The 20,630-nt window shown below is 31.9% G+C and overlaps 1 pseudogene; it reads right to left on the reverse strand.

Annotated features, from left to right (window-relative positions):
* Positions 1-250: 250 nt before the first annotated feature.
* LOC120614580 (uncharacterized) lies at positions 251-369 on the reverse strand (annotated as a pseudogene).
* Between the last annotated feature and the right edge of the window lie 20,261 nt (positions 370-20,630).

The raw sequence follows: 20,630 nt of genomic DNA on the forward strand, positions 1-20,630 counted from the left end.
TCTTCTACTTGCTTTCTTATAATTCAAAAGCTATTTTTTCAAATTTTTAAATTGTCCTTTTATTATTGTTAATAAATAAATTACTGAAGCAACATTTTGCCTTTGAATAATGATAATAATAAAAAATAAAACATATCATTTCAGAAGTCATTTATATAAATACACCAATTATAGAACATAATAAAGGAATGTAACTTTGAAATTAATCCAATATACTGTCATTTAATACATAACTCTTTTTTTTTTTAAACACCTACAGCACCTGGTATTCCTAGGTGGTCTCCCATCCAAGTACTAACCAGTCCTGACCCTGCTTAGCTTCTGAAATCAGATGAGATCAGGCACGTTCAGGGTGGCATGGCTGTAGACTAATACATGACTCTTTTCCCTCATATTTATATCAAATTGTCATTTGGCACATGTGTACTGTCTTTAATATAAAAAATAACTTAAAATTATCAACACCAGTTATATGATTATTCTCAATAGTAGTCAATGGCTCCCTACTATTTAAGATCAAACTACTTAATATCACACACCTCATCCACAAATCATCTCCAACCAAATTACTTCCCCTTCAGAACAAACTTTGACCTTTATTAACATTTTACTTTTGCCTGTTTTTTTCTTGCTAACATTTTGCTCACCAACACAAAATCTACTCATTCATAAAAGCCTAGTCCAAATTTCAATCCTAATCTAAAATGCTTGAAGCCAATTTATTTTTCTAAATCTCTAGTTTTGCTTTTTTTACCTTCAAGACCACTGATATTTAATAATATGCATCATCTACATATCAAGTTTCTACAGAAAACTTCAAGATTTTAAATATTTTCTTGTGCAACGACAAACAATAAATACACTTTTAATTGATGTAACTCATTAATCAGTTTGTTGTTATTTGTATTTAGTAGTATATTATGAATTTTATGTTAATTCATTGTTTTATTACTTAGGAAGGAATTTAAATATTTAAATTTTAAAAAAATATTTGTCAATATACTTATATGCTATAGTCTTTATTAATTATATTATCAAATACTTCAAAAGCCTATTATTTCTATTCAAAAAAGTTAAATTAATGATTTTATTATGCTTTGAAACAATTTGCATCTTGATTTCAGAATAATTCTTATTAATTTCATACATAAATAAATTAAAATAATTTATTTTAATTTATCATGTGGTACATTTATAATTTTATATGCCATATCACTAAGCATATTCATGACAGAGCAGAATTTCTGTTTTCACTAGGTATTAAAATTGTCTGCTTATAATTTTGTTGGTCTGATTATTAGAAGAAATGATCTTATTTCACATGTGTCAAACCATGTTTTTACTTCACCACCCACATAGCTCTATACATGATTCTGGGGTCATAAATATGCCACTTGGTTCTATGACTTCTGGCTTCTATCAGAAGTCCTGAGTGGTAGGCACGTCATACAAATTGATGCAGTGGGTAGTGGAAGTTTTCCTGGAAAATTGCCATACATTAGGGCAGCTGGCAATAACTTAGCTATGAGAAAACAACTATGAACCATACAAATATAACTTAAAGCCAAATTAAGGTGTATTTTCAACACAGTTTCCCTTAGATGGATTCTCATAATGCTCAGTCATTCCAAAACAACAAATGAAAGGGGAAGTATGATGGAGGCGACATTGAAGTAGAAAGATACAATGGACTTCACTAATTAAAATTACAAATATTATGTAAACATGTGATCAGGTAAATGTATTACTAGCTCTACCCTTACCACCTCCACCAGGGCCTTGGACAAGGGCACACAAGTTCCCTTAAATTTAAGAATTAATCTATCCTTTATGGTATTTTATGCTCTATGTTAAATCTTTTTCTATGTTCTAGCTCCAGTTTGAAAGAAAAAAAAGCCTTCTTAACTTTCTTCTTCCTTCCCACCCTCTTTCTTCCCTCCCTCCCTCTCTCCTATATTTCTTCCTTCCTTCCTTCCTTCCTTCCTTCCTTCCTTCCTTCTTCCTTTTCCTTCCTTCCTTCCCCTCAGCCTGCTTCTCTGTATATTCCTAGGGGCATGACTCAACACTCGACAAAAAAGTTTTTCACATTTAGAGGCATTTTATAATAGCATTTCCTATAAATTTAATTTTCAAAATCTATGATGATCTGTTAGTTGAAAATAATGCAGGACAACTTATTTTTCCATTACCTTGAGTGGTAATCCCCCATTAGAATTGCATTGCACTCTATTTTGTCATCTGAAGAAGACAGCGAGTAAATATCTTTGAGTCAATGAGGACTTGGAGCCTTTGTCAAACCCGGAATAGTAAGGTATATTTCATAAATAGACTAGGGAATTGTTTGAACCTGGGGGGGAAAAAAGGGGGAAAAAAAACAATGAATTTTCATAGATATCTAACGTTTTATTTACATCCTGGAAAAGAAAAATCACAAAAGTATTTCTAGTGTTCATTCTCAGCTCTACAGGTATAGAGGGTATCCAGTAAATGTTGTGATTATTAGTCTAAAAAAGTCTATCATAAAAGACACAGAAGCAGTAAACATTCTGTCTTCTATCACAAGGCAGCGAAGACCTTTTCTGCCCTCAAGTTGATGATTCTGGATTTCTCTTCTGTGCTCCATGGAGTGAGTCAGCATTAAGGCTGATTAAGCCAGTCGTTCAAATTGAATTACACTTGTCAAAATAAATGAACTAAATACCAACACAAGAATTCAAGAGGTTTTTTCTCATTCTTTCTCTCTTTTTTTCTTTTCTTTCTTTTATCTTTTCTCCTTTCCTTTCTTCCTCTCTCCCTCTCTCTCCCTCTCTCTCTCTCTCTCTCTCTCCCTCTTCTCTCTCTTTTGTAGCTACTCATTAAGGAATGACCGTTAGTAAGTCTCAGTGTATATATCAATAACTAGTAATTAAACTGATGGTGATAAACAGAATAGGTGTTAATAATTTATTATATAAAAAGATAATACACACAATAATTATTTTCTCCATATTATGAACAAAGAAAAAATTCCTCCCATCATCAAAGGATATTTTTGATATAAAATTTTATCTTTGAAAATAATTGGGTATCTCAGAATAGACAACAGTATCTTTGGGGGAGGGGCATGGCGGAAAATTTTCAGAGTGGAAGAAACACTTTCTACTCTAATGTTTATTGTAAGAGGCACAGCTTGGAAGAGTGAAGACTGGTTTTAATGTGACTACTGCCACTAACAAGTTCTCAGAATTTGCCCATTTATTTAAAATCTCTAGGCCTCAATCTCTTCACTTATAAAATGTGAGTAATAAATACTTCTACTACATAGTATTTAAAAACAGTAAATTAATTATTCATTTATGAATTTTTAAGCAACTTATCAGACACTATGCGAGGTAAAATTTTGACCCCAGGAAGCTTTGAAACTGGTGGCAGGACAGTCATTTTACCATACAAACACTTAAATTGATGTATGATTACAATTAGAGTAACTGTGATGAAAGCGACGCACATTGGGCTTAGAGAATATGTACTATGGAGACTTGCTCTTGTCTGGCAGGGCAAAGAAGTCTCTGAGCTGCTAGTGAGATTGGAGGATGTATAGGAGTCAACCAAGTATAAAATAGTAGAGCAAAAGGAAAAAGATGAAACAGTCCATGCCTAGAAGAAACATGATTTATTAAAGAAACCAAACGAAGGGTCCTGTGGCTACAGTCAGGTATAAAAATAGCCTGGAAAGGGCAATCCAGAAAAAAGAAAAGAAAAACAATAAATCTATTACCACTGCCTGATATTAATTTTAATTCATCCTTGTCCATGTGCTTAATGAGAAGTACACTTAATCTGTCCTCGTGAATGATTACAATTTTATGTTTGGTGTTTTACTTTTAAACTTGATAGGGCAACGTGCAAAGCGTATAAGCTTCATGAGTTTCCTAATCTTTGGATTCCTTAGACAATTTCCCTGAAAATGAAAGGATATGAAGAAATGAATCTTCAGTACATGAAAAATGTGTCGGCCCATAGAATAATAAATGTTTCTCTATTTCTATTGATTTTCAGGAAAAAAGACAATGGAAAAGACTGGTGTTTTCTTCATTAAGAGTTCCTTAAACGTTCCTTTAAAATTAATTTTGTTATTGTTTCCTGAGAAAAAATATATTACCAGCTTTGCCAAATTGCTAGAAAGAATCACTCCCGATCAATGGACAAGTTATTTTTTTTTCCAATTAGCAATTCAAAATTTAAAGAATAAAATGAATTTTAATTTTTTTCATTATATAGTATCCAAATCTCTATTTCCTTAAGACATTTTTTCTTAACAAACCACAGATACTATAGCTGAAATGCAGAACTAACCCATCACTTGTAAGCTGCATTTTACTTTTAAAATAATAATGAACATTCATTAGCACTTCTACATGCTATTCTCCTGCCTATGCACTTTATACACTTTATACATCATTTAATCTCCCCCAAACTATTCAACAAATATTCCTTGAATGCCTACTAGACAAGATACTGTCCTGGACACTAGAACAATGATGAATAAATGACCATATATTTTATTTGTTAAATGAGAACTATTATTATTCATATTCTTCAGACTAAGAGAGATGAGATGTCCACTAGAGAATTAGTGAATGAGCCAGAGATCGAATCAAGGCCTGTCTTGACTTGAAAGCTCTTACATTTTCCTACTTATCACCATGTAAACCTGATGTACAGTATAAATTTAACTAATCTTGATTTCTTTTATTAAACAAAACTTTTTATTTTTATCCGGAATTTTAAAACAGCAAATTTCATTTGATATTACCCAGATAACTATGCCTTATTAAGATTTGGATCTTCAATATCTGGACAAAGGCCTGGTACATAGAATAAGTTCAAAAATGTTTACTAAATTTTGACCTTTACCCTGAATGAAACCAGAAGCTTAGAGAGGTAAGATGACTTGTTTGAGATTGTTCAACTAGGTGCCTATAATCATCTTTTATGATGATGCTGTATCTTTTTTCACGGGCATCTTTTGTGCCCATTTACTGCTAGCTCAATTCTTCCTTCTTTGGTTTTGGGTTCTTCATGCCCTTATTTTTGTCTTTCTGACTACATTCAACATTACCCCTACATTTTCCTAATATTTAGCTCTCATACCTGCTTTAATCATCCTCCTCCTTATACTTCTGGCTACCACCTCTCCAACACCCAACCTCATCCTGTTACACTCTCCACACTAGAAAATAGGTACTTAAATGTCAACATGTGCCACACAGCAGGAACATAGATTTTAATTTTACTAAATGCATCTCCAAAGACTTAAAAAAGGTAGAGCCTGAACCCTACAGATAGCACTTTACTTTTACCTTTTTTATCTGGTACTTATCATGTTTTGCTTTTTTAGAAATTATTATCTATTTTTATGAGTTTCCTACTGCCTTCCAGAGATTGTAATATAATATTCAGAATGCAACTGTGTCTTATTTTTTTCTCTGTGCTTTGCAGCATATAGCAGGGTAGCTCATGTACAGTAATACTCAACAAATATTTATTGAATATTACATTTTGTTCTTTAAAAATTTGATGTTTGTGAATCTGTGAAGGTTCACTTGAGTGAACTACTAATGAAACATTAATCATTTCTATTTCCTCATCTTGCTAGATTTGGTTTTCCAAGTCTCTCATGGGCTGGTGGTTTTTTTAGTTTTTCTTTCCAACTAAAATAATAGCTAAAATGTCACTGCATATTATTATTCACATCCCATATATTTATATCTTAGGTTATTCCTAAGTCTTTTACAGCTCAAAAATATTTTCAATACAGCTTGATTGATTTATTACATCTTATAAGCCATGGCCATTTCTATATGTACAAAAAAGAAAAATTTTTCAGAGAATCAATGTTTTTATGTCATCAATTCCTTTGAATAAATGACAAAGAGGAAAACAAGTGAAATAGGAAATGAAATAAATGTAAAGAATAGACTGTATAAAGTGTTCCCATTTTCCTCTATTCTGTCTGATTGTGATAGCTAATTAATCGATGAAAGACAAGTTAAATATCTGTAAAATACAGGCTGGTCAAAGAAAACTATTTTTATCTTTCTTAATAGTAAAGTAAAACCCATACTTTAAGATGAAGACTCAAGATAAACCCTCGATTTTTTAAAATTTCTGAATTCCTGAATGTATTATCATAAACCGCAAACAAAAGGGGACAGCAAGAAAACCTATTACTCTAACCTCTAAAGAATAGTTGATCTAATTAATAATCCAAAACATTCCTACAGACACGGCAACAAATATGTTGCTGATGCATATATGGAATTGTGAAAATTCAAACAATAATGAACAAATTTCTCAACATTCTATAAGTTAGTGTAATTTGTTTGTTTCAAGATTTGGCTATTTTGCATATATATCTATAAAGATCCACTAGAAGACCCCTGTTGAAACTAGTTCAAATATTTACCTGACAGTCTGCACTTTTCATCCATCTATGGTCTTCACACCTGGTGATTTGAAAAGCAGCCACAATCCCTTCTGACCAACCATAAATATGTGAACCAGTCAGAAGTTATTTCGATTGACCACATAAGGTTAATAATAAGCCAGGATACATTTATGAATTATTTCCTTTTACTATTTTGTTTATTAGCTAACAACATATTCAGTCAACTGACACCTCGATTATGGTTCACACAGTGCTACTTGTAGATTCTATACCATTGAATTCCCATAGTTTTTCAACTTTTGTAGGTATTGACATTTTTTAACACCTTGATGTTATACTGTACCCTGCATATATCATGATGAAAGAAAGGCAATTGACTTTTATGATTATGTGGTCCAGAATTGATCCAAGGCTGAGTTTTGTTGCTCTCTTGTCCTGAAATATTTGAGGAAGAAATCTTTCTCTAGCAAACTAAGAAAACAGATGACCTCTGAAGGCTTTTACTGTCCTATAATTCTATGGAGAGCTGGCTAGATATGGGAAACCCTGCCTTATTTCCACCAAGACACTAAAACAGCAACTGTGATTATTTCAGGAAATCATGTGGCAGATTTAAGGTTGAACAATCCTCAGTGTCTTTCATATGTCTACCTAGGAAACTAAAACAAAAAACAAAGCAGCCAAATAGGTCAAATAAATTAAGATAAGTTTATAAAAAGAAGTTAGGGTTCCACTTTTCCAAGTTAAATGTCATTAGAATAAATATCATAGATAGCACAAGACAAACAAAAACTCATAGATACAGACAACAGTTTAGTGGTTACCGGAGAGAAAAGGGGGGAAGATAAGAGGTAAAAAAGGGTAAAGGGGGTCAAATATATGGTGACAGAAGGAAATTTTACTTCAGGTGGTGAACACACAATGCAATATACAAATAATGTATTGAATTGTACACTTGAAACTTATGTAATTTTATAAATTAAAAAATAAAAAAAATAAGTATCATAGGTAGGAAAATCAAAAAGGAAATAAAAGAACAAAGTAAAGACCACTTTAAGTTGAAATCATTGTCCTCGTGATAGTATGCAGTGTGTTGTGTCCCTTAGCCTGAAACAAAAAAGTATTTCAGACATATATTTTATAGGACCTGAATTATATGAGGACCGTGTTTGAGTACACCAATATTCTAACCATAAGGTATAACATTGCTCAAATCTGCAGCCTGGGGACAGGCCTGTCTCAGTGGAGTCTAATTTTTGACAGAAATATATTTAAAACATGACTTTAGTACCTTCGATATAATGCTGAAATTTGCAGTACAGATCATGTAATCTTTTGTCCACTGGATCTGTGGTGATTAAATTATCCAAACTTTTTGATATAAGAGAAAGTGGTGTTTAAGACCAAATATGCTTAAAGATATAAAATGACAAATACTCAGAATAAAAATCTTATGATAAAAAGACAAGAGCCACCTATTCAGTGCATCTGACTTTATAGAAATCAAAATCTAGGGTCAGAAAAGAGTACACAGCATTATACATTTAATCTATCCAAAGGACAATGTAATAAATTATTTGATAGTAAAACAATAGCCAATGGTGGGAGTCTTCAGAACATTAAGGTTATCTTTCAGCAAGATATACATCAGAAATAAAATTAAATACTTGCGGAATATTTTTTAAATATTTTTTTGGTTGCTTCATAGATTCTTCCTCTGACATGCCCCTTTATTTATGACTTCGTTTGGTTTCTCTCCTATAAAATCTCATAGCATCTAGCACCTGCCTTTGATGCAGCACTAACACCAGGTTTTGTATTTCAGCTAGCTTGGCTATCTCCTTAAATAAGCCTCTGTTGCTTACTATTGTCTTCTCAAAATTTAATACAAGACCCATCATATAGTAGTTAACCAATACATTTTTCATTTACTTGAATTGATCACTTGGTCAAACATAATGTTTTCATATTATATTTTTTAAAATCTTGAAAGTTGTAATTAAAAGCAATTTAGTAATCGAAGCAGAAGTATCAAAACTCAGAAAAATTCTATTGACCATGATTTAAACAGTTTTTATAAATGAACAGCAAAAGGTATATTTGTGTCTCTAAAATAGAAATGATTGACATTCATTTCTTGGTGTGATTTTACTATCAAATATAATTATTTTTTAGAACTCATGAACAATTACCTATAGGCAATTGTGGATTAAACAAAATTAAAATAGGTTGCTTTTGTGTAGGACCACTTTGCAGCCTGGGATAAGAGATAGTTTATTAAATTTTGATGAAGAGATAATTGGAAATAATGAATATTTGTAGCCTCCTTTGGAGTTGTCTGCATTAAAGAATATTCTGTAATTGTACTAGAGACTTGAGTGTATTTCTTTGATATCTAATATATTTAGAATTACTTCCTTTCTACTCCCATTGCATTTTGCATATACCTAATCTACAGAAAATTTTACATAATATTTCTTTACTTCTTGTATTTGCTTTTTTTATTTTTAATTTTTAGAGCAATTTAGGTTCACAGAAAAATTGGAAAAAAGGTTCAGAGATTTTCCAAATACCTTCTTCCTCAACACATGCATAGCTTCCCCCATAATCAATAGCACTTTCTAGGATGGTACATTTGTTACCAACCTACATTGGCAAATTACAACCACTAAAATTACATAGAATACATTAGAGTTCACTGGGCAAATATATAGTAACATGAACCCATTATTATAGTATCATACAGAGTATTTCACTGCCCTAAAAATCTTATGTGCTCTGCCTATTTATCTCTCTCACTCAGCCCACAATGGCAACTACTGATCTTAGTTTTGCTTTTCCAAAATGTAGGATAGTTGGAATCAAACAGTATGCAGTCTATTTAGATTGGCTTTTTCTTTGCTTAGAAATGTGCATTTAAAAAGGCTCTTCCATGTCTTTTCATGGCTTGATAGCTCATTTATTTTTAGTGCTGAATATTATTCCATTGTCTAGATGTACCACATTTTATTTATGCATTTGCCTACTGAAGAGCATTTGAGTTGCTTCCAAGTTTGGGAAATTATGAATAAAGCTGCAATAAATATCTGTGTGCATATGTAAGTTTTCACCTCTTTTGGGTAAATATCAAGGAGTGTAATTGCTGGATAGTATGGTAAGAGCATGTTTGGTTTTGTAAGAAACCACCAAATTGACTGTACCATTTTGTATTCCCATCAGCAATGAATGAGAGTTCCCGTTGCTCCACGTTCTTGCTAGCATTTGGTGTGTCCATGTTCCAGATTTTGGCCATTCTAATAAGTGTGTAGCAGTATCTTATTATTGTTTTCATTTGCATTTCCCTGATTTTATACAATGCGAAGCATCTTTTCATATGCTGATTTGCCATGTGTATATCTTCTTTGGTGAGGCACGTGTTAAGATCCTTGGCCTATTTTTTAATTAGGTGTTTTCTTATTATTGAGTTTCAAGATTTCTTTGTATATTTTGGATAGCAGTTCTTTATCAGATGTGTCTTTTGCAAATATTTTTTCCCAGTCTGTGGCTAGTTTTCTAATTTTCTTAATATCATCTTTCCTAGAGCACGCTTTTGTATGTTAACCTTGTATCATATTACTTTAGTTTCAAGTTTTGTTTTTTGTTTTATTTATTTATTTATGTTTTTGGTGGTGGGGGTTATTTTTTACAACAATTCTTTCCTATTTTCTACAGATATTTGTATCATCTAGGAATAAAAAAATGTTTCATGTTTTCTTTCCCAAACTGTATAACTTTTATTTCATTTTATGCCTTATTTCATTAGCAAGAACTTTTAGTATGATGTTTAAAAACAGTGATAAGAGGGGACATTTTACTGGCAACACTAAATTTTTTTCTGTCCTTATAAATTTTTTAAAATTAGTGGAGTGACATTGGTTAATAAAATCAAATATGTTTCAAGTATACAATTCAATAATATGTCATATGTATATTGCAAACAAGCAATCCAGCCAGAAAATGGGCAGAGAACCTGAACAGACATTTCTCCCAAGAAGACATACAAATGGCCAACAGACCTGTGAAAAGATGCCCAACTTCACTAGCAATTAGGGAAATGCAAATCATAACCACTTGAGATATCACCTCACACTTTTTAGAATGGCTATCATCAACAGGACCTATAATAACAAGTGTTGGAGAGGTTGTGGGGAAAAAGGAACCCTCATACATTGCCAGTAGGAAAGCAAATTGGTACAGCCACGGTGGAAAACAGTATGGAGATTCTTCAAAAAACTAAGAATAGAATTGCCACATGACCCAGCAATCTCTCTTCTGTCCCTATAATTTTACCTTGTCCAGATGTTATATAAGTTGAATCATATAGTACAGGATTCTGCCTTTTGAGTCTGGCTTTTTACTGAACATAACATATTTGAGATTTATCCCTGTTGTGTTTATCACTAGTTGATTTCTTTTCAGTGATGAGTAGTATTTCATCATGTAGGCTAGTTTGTTCAGATATCTGCAACTAAAAGACACTCAGGTTGTCTTCAGTTAAGGAGATTATGGATAAAGATCCTATAAACATTCGTGTACAATTTTTGCATAAACAAAAGTTTTTATTGCTCTTAGTTTGGGATTTTTTTCTGTCCTTATAAATTTTTTAAAATTAGTGATGAACCAAAGTTTCTCAGTAGGGAAATGTGATATAAATAACAGTAAAAGTCAAAATGACTAGTAGATTATAATAATAACATGTTAGATATGGGTAGAGAGAATGAAGGACTCCATTTGTTTAATATGCTTTAGAATTGAATGTAAATCACTATCAAGTTATTAAGTAGTTAAATAACTATATGTCATGATTATATTTTTGGTGAGTCCATTTCTTATGATTGTTTGTTTGAAAACTTCATTATCAAAACATTTTCAGATACTGGAGGGAGTCATGAATCAAAAAGAAAATTTTAAGGGCAAAATAATTTAATTTTTGACTATGCTTTAAAAATTAAATACATCTAAAAGGGTAATATGTAGATACTTAGATGAAAGATTAAGATACCAAAGCATAGAAGAATATTTGTTTTTCATCACTATGAGATAGCATAATCAGTGTAGATAATTCATCAATCATTCTGGGTTTAGTAAAAACTCAAAATTTTTGTATTTGTGTAATAAAATAATTAGAAGGAAATTATGCTATATTTGAGTCACACACATTTAATTTATCAAAAAGATTTTTTTTTCTCTTAAACCTAAGGCTTTATCAATGACTGTAGAATTCTTTAAGCTTCTTTTGAAAAGCATATTTAAACTTTTCATTTCCTCATTGGCAATGTGTTTTCATCTTTAGAGAATAAATTAATTTAAATGCCTGGAGTCCTGAAATTCAGATTAAGGATTACCAAATAGATTGTGTGCTTAGTAAAATTCAAAGATAATATTTTATTTTATAATGAAAAAAGTAATTGCTTACCTTCCAAAATGCCCACATGAACATTAGAAGGACATTCTTATGATATACTCCTAAATAAATAAATAAATAAATAAATAAATAAATAAATAAATAGAGTTGTAATGGTTTTCCTTTCAAAAAAACAAAACACAAAGATAATGCTCCTTATAATTAAAAAGTTGTTGGTCAATAATTATTGAGTTTTGCAGGAAGGTTGTTCTAACGGGAAGGTAGTTAGGAATGTCACATCGCCTCACATGGCACAATATTTCTGTTACTATATAATATTACATTAGATTTGACATTCAAATTTACAGAGATGACAGAAAACCTCTTAACATAAATGAAAAGTAAATCTGTGGATTATGCTTATTTCTGACTAGGAGATCTGTAGTTTATTCATTAATAGGATACGATTATTAAATATGTACCAATTATTAAATGAATTTGCTATGGATTATGCATTTTTAAGTAAAAATTTTAAAGTTTAGCTTTTCTTTAGATTATAGGTTGTATTCACTTATTAATATTTATCGAGTATTTGGAGATTTCTCAGGAAACACAACAAGCCCCCTTTTTCAAAAAAAATTTTACCCCGGCCTCAAGATTTCTCACACTGGCTGTGATGTACCCAATATATCTTGAGGATATTTGAACAAAATGCCCCATTATGGAAAGTTGTACTTAAAATTTGCATAATTGTAGTCTAAATATAGCATATTTATAATTATTTTTATTGAGATAATACCAAACAAAAATTATAAAATCTACATCATGTATGTTTTAGAGTAATGATATTCATATAATTAGATTTGATTTGAGTCAATAAAATGCAGGTCGAATCAAAATAAAACAATAAAGAATAACATTTCACTTCAATCTGCTGTTTCTACCTCTGTTGTAATGATGTAACACTTGTTTATTTAGTCATGGACTCTGGAAGGGGGATGGGGAGTTGGAGAACGATAAGGTTAAGTCACAGTAGAAATCCATAATATGTCTTTCTCTGACTCTATCATATCTAATTTTGAAAACTCTCTAAAAGTATTCCCATTCTTCACTCTTCCTGCTACTTATTGATGACAATGTTGCAAGCAACAAGTCAGTAGCTGGTACCCACTGAAGTTATCACCAGTCCTGATGGTGACAGTTGATATTTTTGTCAGTAGTGTTGGACAGTGTCAAAAGAAGCTGTAGTTAATTGTTTTTTTCTGATGGTGCTGATGTTGAAAACACTAACCCTCACCGCTACAGAAAATGTCAGAAGTCTTGACACCACTTGCTCTCTCCAAGTTACATAGAGTGTGCACTGACATGTAAAAACAAAGAATGTTTTTCTCACTGTTTTATTACAGGTTTCTCAATTTAAGATTAATTCATGACTTTAAGAGATTGGAACAGGAAAATTTGAGTAACGGGAATTGTAATGCACAAAGAATTAACCCTTCTTTTCAAGCTCAGGCATTGTTTTTAACTACCCTGTGTACCTGCAGTTTTTCCTAGGTGATTTAGCTTCCAAGAGGTCCTCTATTCCCTCATGCAAAATAAGGAGGCCGGTGATAGGGCAAGAAAGTGTGCTACTAATCCCTATACTTGCCTAGGTAAGCCTGAACTCTGGAAAAAATATAGATTAGAATCAATCTGAGACCCTGTTACAGTGAGTTTCACATATTTTCCAAAATGACTTACTTGTGTTTTTAAAGATCAAACACTCAATCTATCTCAAAAAATAGCAAAATAATTTCCATAATTTAATCTCCAGCCTGGAACTCTTCTTAAATGTGTTAACAGCCAGTTAAACTAAGGATAGTATGACCACAAAATAACTCAAATTTGAAACTGGAAGGGCCAGTGCATGTACCATTTGTGACTTTTCAGACTATCTGGATTTAATCTTTAAATATCTATATGTAATTGAAACTTTTGTTATGGTTCAGTATAAACTGGAAATTACAAGCCCTGAGCCAAGATCTAACCCACATTAGTCTGGAGATGAAAAATACATTATTTCTTTGTGAAATATTGAAGAATAGATATTATGTTAGATAAAATATTAAATCTCTCTCATTTGATACTTAAATAATAGACATATATGAAGTAAACCCTACTCAATGTTAAAGTTACACTGTCTCAAAATTGATCTAGCTTATGTATTATTAAATAAATCTTGAAGTAATATGTGGATTGCTACTATCATAATAATTAAAGAAGACAATCTAGATGATTCGAACAAACTTTATTTAATGCTTCATGAAGAAAGAGAAAAACAGGAAATACCAGGTTGGTTGGAACCACAAAGTCAGCCTTGTTTGTGATGAGAGGGAACAAGGAATAATTATAGTTCCCGGAATTGACGCTTGGAGTCTGGCTGACTGGACAGACTGAGCTTCTGGTCTCTCACAGTTTACAGGGACTCAAAGTCGTCTAAGTTTTGGTTTACTGACAGGGCACTCCCGGCAGGAGCAGCTCCATCTTGGGCCTAGAAATTTATATCAACAACATGAATAAAAACAAAGATGACTTTTTTTCTCTGATTTTTAAAATGAAGTTTATAGAGAAAAACTTAGCTGTGTACCACCGAACAAACCATAGAATTCCGAGCGACATTGATGATCTGAAGGCAGGTGTCTGGGAACCACAAAATTGTGTGAGTGTTTCAGGAATGATTTTCAAGGGGCTATGAAAATACGAACACACACAATGTAGTTGTGATTTAATAAATGTGTAATGATGAAAATACATTTTCTCAGAATTATTATCATTAAGTGCTTGGCATTGTGTGATATCATATGGAATGATCTAGCTCTAATAGCTAAAATATTGTCTTAAAAGATGATAGAAGGAATACATTTCATATTACATTAGAAGAACTATTTCTGGCTTCAGTTTTTGCTATTATATATATGTGTCACGAATATATTTAAAACAGTTCCACATTAAAATTAGATGAGATGACCATTTGTCTCCCAAGAAAATCAATATAAATTGCAAATAATTAAACATTTGTTCCTTAAAATTATTATTTAAAAATAAAATGTATCAAATAAAGAACAAAAATATTTATACCCCAAACTCTGATATTCTATTTTGTAACTTATTTCCACTATGTAACTGCAAGAAATATTTCTTCGAGTGTTGTAATTTAATCACTCGAATCCTGCAATCTTTTTGCAAAGCTGCACAAAGAATATTTGAGGACTGGATATTTATCTCAGATTTCGTTATCATTCTTTGAGCTGTTAGAGATCTTGTAGCAGAATGTAAAACAGTGAAGCCACTTGGCTCACTGTTTAGTTTACCAGAACTTTCTATCATTTTGTTTAGCAAGACATTCTCCATAAGGGAGCAGAGCTACGCCAAGCTTCTTATCTCTCCATGCACCTGCACTTCGAGTAGAACTATGTGAGTTCCTTTTTTATTCCACTCCACTTACTTCAGTGGCGCTGTACTTCCCTTTGACAACTTGCAAGAAACTTAACTTCCACGTAGACTTCATTTCTTATTCTTTCTAGTAGATTTCTCCTTTTCAATAAGCTTTGATATATGGTCTATAGAGTAAAGTTTAGAATTTAAAAGCACCATTTCTACTTAGGGGCTCATAGCTTCTTTTCATGTGGTATGATAATGAGACTTTGATTTTATTCAGTATGCCATTCATGCTAGCTTAGCCACTACATTTCTCATAATTTATTTTTGAAATCCACTATTGATATAAAGAAGTACTGCTGTAGTACTCCAAAATGATCTTGAAAGCTTAAAATAATTTGTCTGTGGTTAAATAAAAATAAGAGACATATGGGATAAATGAGTCTTCAATATAATTTTATGTGTTTAATAGCGTAGGAACATTCTCTGGGATGTGGGTCCTTCCAAAACTGAACACGTTAAGGAAAGCTTGATTTGTAGCACGTTTTTAGACTTATATATTTACTTATTCTTGTCTTAGATGAGAAAGCAACAGATGTGAACAAACTTAATCACTAGAACTACTGCAGATAATGTACCTAAAGGAATACATTTAATGCACTAGATAATACATGCAGTATTCCCTCCTTCATTCTATATACATGTGTATAAATGTACAAATGCTTTAAACACATATTAGAAAGTACCTTTGTACATTTATTCATTTACATTAATTTTTTTAAGTAAAAGCTGTACATACATAACCTCAAATTATGTTCCAGTATTAAAGTATTATTTTAAAAAATCTACCGTGTCACGGAGTGTTTGCATAATTTGTTCTGTCTGTATTCTATTAGACTAAATTTTTTTTCCAAGCAAATTTCTGAATTAGAAAAAAAAAAATCAGGCTACCTCATTTCTATATAATGAAAGGTTTGTATTATGTTGCTTGTATTTCATATAAACAAACGACAGTAGAATAAACCATTTCTCGAATTGATTCTTTTTTCAAATCTTCCAACATGTTATAGAAGAAAATAAGTCCCAGGTTAAAAAGCTTGACTGTACTGTCACTGTCTAATCACACACACACCAGTGATTACTTTCTATTGTTGAGATAATTTCTTCCTATTGAAACAGTGGCCACTGACCCAGTGAATATTTTTCGTTTGTTTAGAAGATTGTATTCCCATTTATCCACATGTATTTGTTCATCTGACAACATCAGGCCCTATTATTTAATATAACTTTTAAGAAAATGGAGACTGAGGATTCCAAAATGACAATAAACCATTTGATTTTAGTTAATTTTATGACAGATCTGGTTTTAGCATTTGTAGCTGCAATAAAACATATGTTAACTCCCCAATAAAACCTGAGTGATGCTGTGTATGTCACCTCTTTCTGCTCTGGGAAGTAGTGCACAAGTTATTATTTCAAGAACAGTTGTTCCCATCTCCTGTGCAGATCCACATCATTCTCAAATTTGCATTCTGATAGAGAAGCAACAAATGTTACTTAAATCCCATGAAGTGTGTTAATTACACGAAGCTTCATGAAATTATGGGTGAGAGAGTCAAAAGGAATTCTACAGCTGCATCTTGGCTCTCTTGAGCATATCTTATCAGATCAAAGTCTTTGTCACTTATATGATAACCTTAATTTTTTTTTTTTTCACTTAAGCGGTATTCCCCAAATCTCAGTGATAGGGAAAAATCTCACACAAAGCTAAATAGCAGATGTACTTCTTTGGTGTTATTTGCATAAATAATGTTGATACTTTAGAAAAGCAAGTCAAAATTCAATTTCAAAAATTAATCAAACAAATAAATATGTCTTACCAGTTTTACTTAAATATAAATATTTCCTCTCATTTTCTTTGTATAGAATCTAAAGGTAGAGTATGAGAATAGGAAATAATCTCACGTCTTTTACCCATGATGATAAAGAAAAGAGATTCTCTAGAGCCCCACACTGTACATATGTGTCTCTGCTCTCTACGTGGGACGGTCTCCCTCATATATGCATAGCACTGAAATGTAGAAGTATTTCCTGCCATGTTTTTCTAGATTATTTGTACAATATTTGAAAACAGACAACTAGGGAGCATTTACTGTAATTGTCCTTCCCGTCAGTTCAGGAAAAAAAGAAAGAAGTAAAAAAAAAAAAAGAGAAGCACACATTAAAGTGGAATTTTAAAGTTGTATTATTTCCTATTTTTGTTGTTGTTGTTGAAATCTTATTAGACCCTGTATGGCAGTATGGGGTAGTAGTTATGGGCTCAGTTTGCAGAATTAGACAGTTTGCTTGGTTTTGATTACCTGCTTTACCACTTGCTAGCAGTGAGAACTTAGACAAATTAATTCACCTTTCTCAGTCTCAGTCTCCTTGCTTGTAACTGAGATGATAATATTCACCTCATATGGTCTCTGTGGAATCAGAAGCATTAATATGTGTACATGCTTAGACCAGGGCTTGGCACAGAACAAGCATTACCAATATGTTACCAATTATTCTTACAAGAATCTTGAAACAACAGTTCTGTGGAGAAGAAATGATAATGTTTCCATGTATCAGGCATATAGTTAAGTGGAGGGAGCTCAACAGAGAATTCATTACAGAGGAAAGCACTCATATGCAAAATATTGAATTTCAGTTCCCCACTAGGGGCCATTCTCCACCCTCAAAAAGCAGCAATTCTTAGAAAGCCACCCTGTAACTGGGAAAACCTCAACCCATTGGAAATCTATATCACATGTCAGACCCATCTACTAGACAAATCTAATCCTTTTGGCTGAAAAATAGCTTGCAGCAGTCTGCTGTCCTTAGTTTACTAATATTTGGAAAATGGTTTGGTTTGGCAATCGATGTCCTACAGCCACCCAAGACCTTGACATTATCGTTTTTCTTTGAAGCCATAAAGAGGATTACTGCAAAAGCAGATAGTCTGTAATTTTATACAATTTTCAGTTTTACTTGTCATTGAGTTTATCGTGCTGGAAGCATATCACCTATGTTTTCTAAAGATCCTTGTTAAAATTTTAATTGATCGGATTTAATTTTAAAAATCCATAATTTTTATGTATTCATTCTATAAAGGATCTTTTTTACAATAACAAATTCATGCACTTAATTAAAGAATGTTATAACAAAAAGTATATAATGCATTGCTTAGTACTTTATCATTTGTTAAATATCATTTGTTAAGTGTTTTCATATACAACATCTCAGTTGATTTTTAAAATAAGCCTATCAAAGGCAGCAATTTTTAACACCATTTAATAAGTGTGGTTGTAGAGCTGGTTATTCTACAAGTGCCCTCATTTTTTTTCTATGTTCACAAAGGCAGTACGTGGGAGAACAGAGTCTTAAACACAAACCGCCTGCCACCAAATCCAGGATTCATTTAATTATATCGAATATTTGGGAGAGAGCATTTAAAAATAAACCTGAAATCTTAACTTTTAGATGCCTATACTCAAAATAGTAGTCCACTTTAGATATCACAAATACTAAAAATAGGTTACTCTAATTTCGAAAATGGATCCATATGATATTAACTCAATTCCAGTGATGTTATGTCAGATAATGGGTACATTTAAATATTATAATTTAAGAATTTAAAATTAAACAGTTCGTTTATAAGAAACTGATACCCCTTTATTTATGATTATAAAGAAAGACCATAGATAATGTTAATGTTAATGTTAAAGAATTTGCCTTTTTAAAAATGAGAATCTACTAGTCTTAAAACAGAGATAAGAAAGAAAATACAGATTATAATCGACCAGAATATTTTCAGTGTACTGAAACTAAAAAGGAGAAGATATAATTTTCAGGAAGAATGGATGTAGCTAGCTTCCTGATAGAAATAAACTGCAAGGCTTAGTTTCTGATTATTCTCCGCCATTAGCTTATGTAAATGAAATATTCCTTAATAATGTTATAAACACAAATTTTCAGTAAGAAGTCACAAGCTTCTTGTCACATGCCCACAGCATTTAGGCCCCAAATTAATTCATTTATTCATTCATTCAATAGTTACTTATTGAGGATCTCATATATGAAGGTATTCTGCTAATCTTCAAGCAGAAACTTGAGTATATGGCAGGCTAAGTGAGGTCACAGGTCAACAAAAACACAAGGATAGACAGTTACAAATGTGGCTTATAAAACAATTAATATATCAGGTCATAAAGAAACCATTTGAAAATACAAAGAACAAAGATACTTAAAATCCTAGGAGGAAAGCTCAAGAAAAATATCATTAGAATTGAATCTGAGAACTGAATAATTATATACCACAGAGAAGCAATGCAGAGAGATGGGCATTTCAAAGTAACCAAAGCAAAAATGTTGAGAAGGGAGTTAAAATTTTACCTGCAGAGTTTTTGCAAGGAATTAATACCAATTTTATCTATTTGGGGAATGAAGTAAAACGCAAGGAATGGCAACATAGAAGATGGTATGATTGATACCTGATTTAGAAAATCAGTAAGGGATTTAGGGATGATCTGATGTGCACTAGAAGAAAATATTGTGATATCACAAAATAACCCAGAGGGATTCCAGAAAACTTCTTTTCATGACTCCAAAGTTTGTGAGATATCTTGAGTATGGACGTTGGGACATGGAATCATCAGCATCTATGACAGACATTTTCTAAATACGGCATAGGCGGTCCTGAATCAGAATACTATGATTCTTGTTAAAAATGCAGAATTGGGCACATCTGGAAATTCCGAGTCAGTAGTTCTTCAAGGGGAGCTTAGTAGTTCTAAGAGACAGTAATTGAGATGTCTTAAGAAGATGAGACAGTGAGGTGAGAATAAGAATGAGAATACCAACACAACGACATCACTAACATTTGAAGAAAAGAAGAAACGTACAGTGAAAGTTTTCATGTAAAATTAACAACTTGACTCTTTTGGATCTGTTACTTTCTTAAGGGAGACTGTGTTTGCATGTGTGTAGGTATGTGTGTATATAGAGCAAATATATTGAGATATCATTGATGGTTTATCCTACATAGTCCAACAGTCTTATATATGAATAAGATCATATAGAATAAACCAGGAATTTTACGAAATTTATACAGACCATTTACAAGAGTTGAGAGTGACTTTTTAAATTAGTTTCTATCTTTAAAGATTAGTTTTACACCTGGACTTCAAATAACTTTATTTACTAATAAAAAGTGGTTTGTATTTATTTGTGTTTGGATGAATGGGGTGTTATTATGCAGAAATATGAGATTTCATTTCAACGTGTAATCAGTCTTAGAAAACAGTCTAAATAGGTAGTGGGAATATTCAATCATTGAATATCCTTGTGGTTGGCTTACTTGAAATTCCCCTGAAT

This window comes from Pteropus medius, unplaced genomic scaffold (assembly GCF_902729225.1).
Source record: "Pteropus medius unplaced genomic scaffold, Ma_sr-lr_union100, whole genome shotgun sequence".
NCBI lineage: Eukaryota > Metazoa > Chordata > Mammalia > Chiroptera > Pteropodidae > Pteropus > Pteropus medius.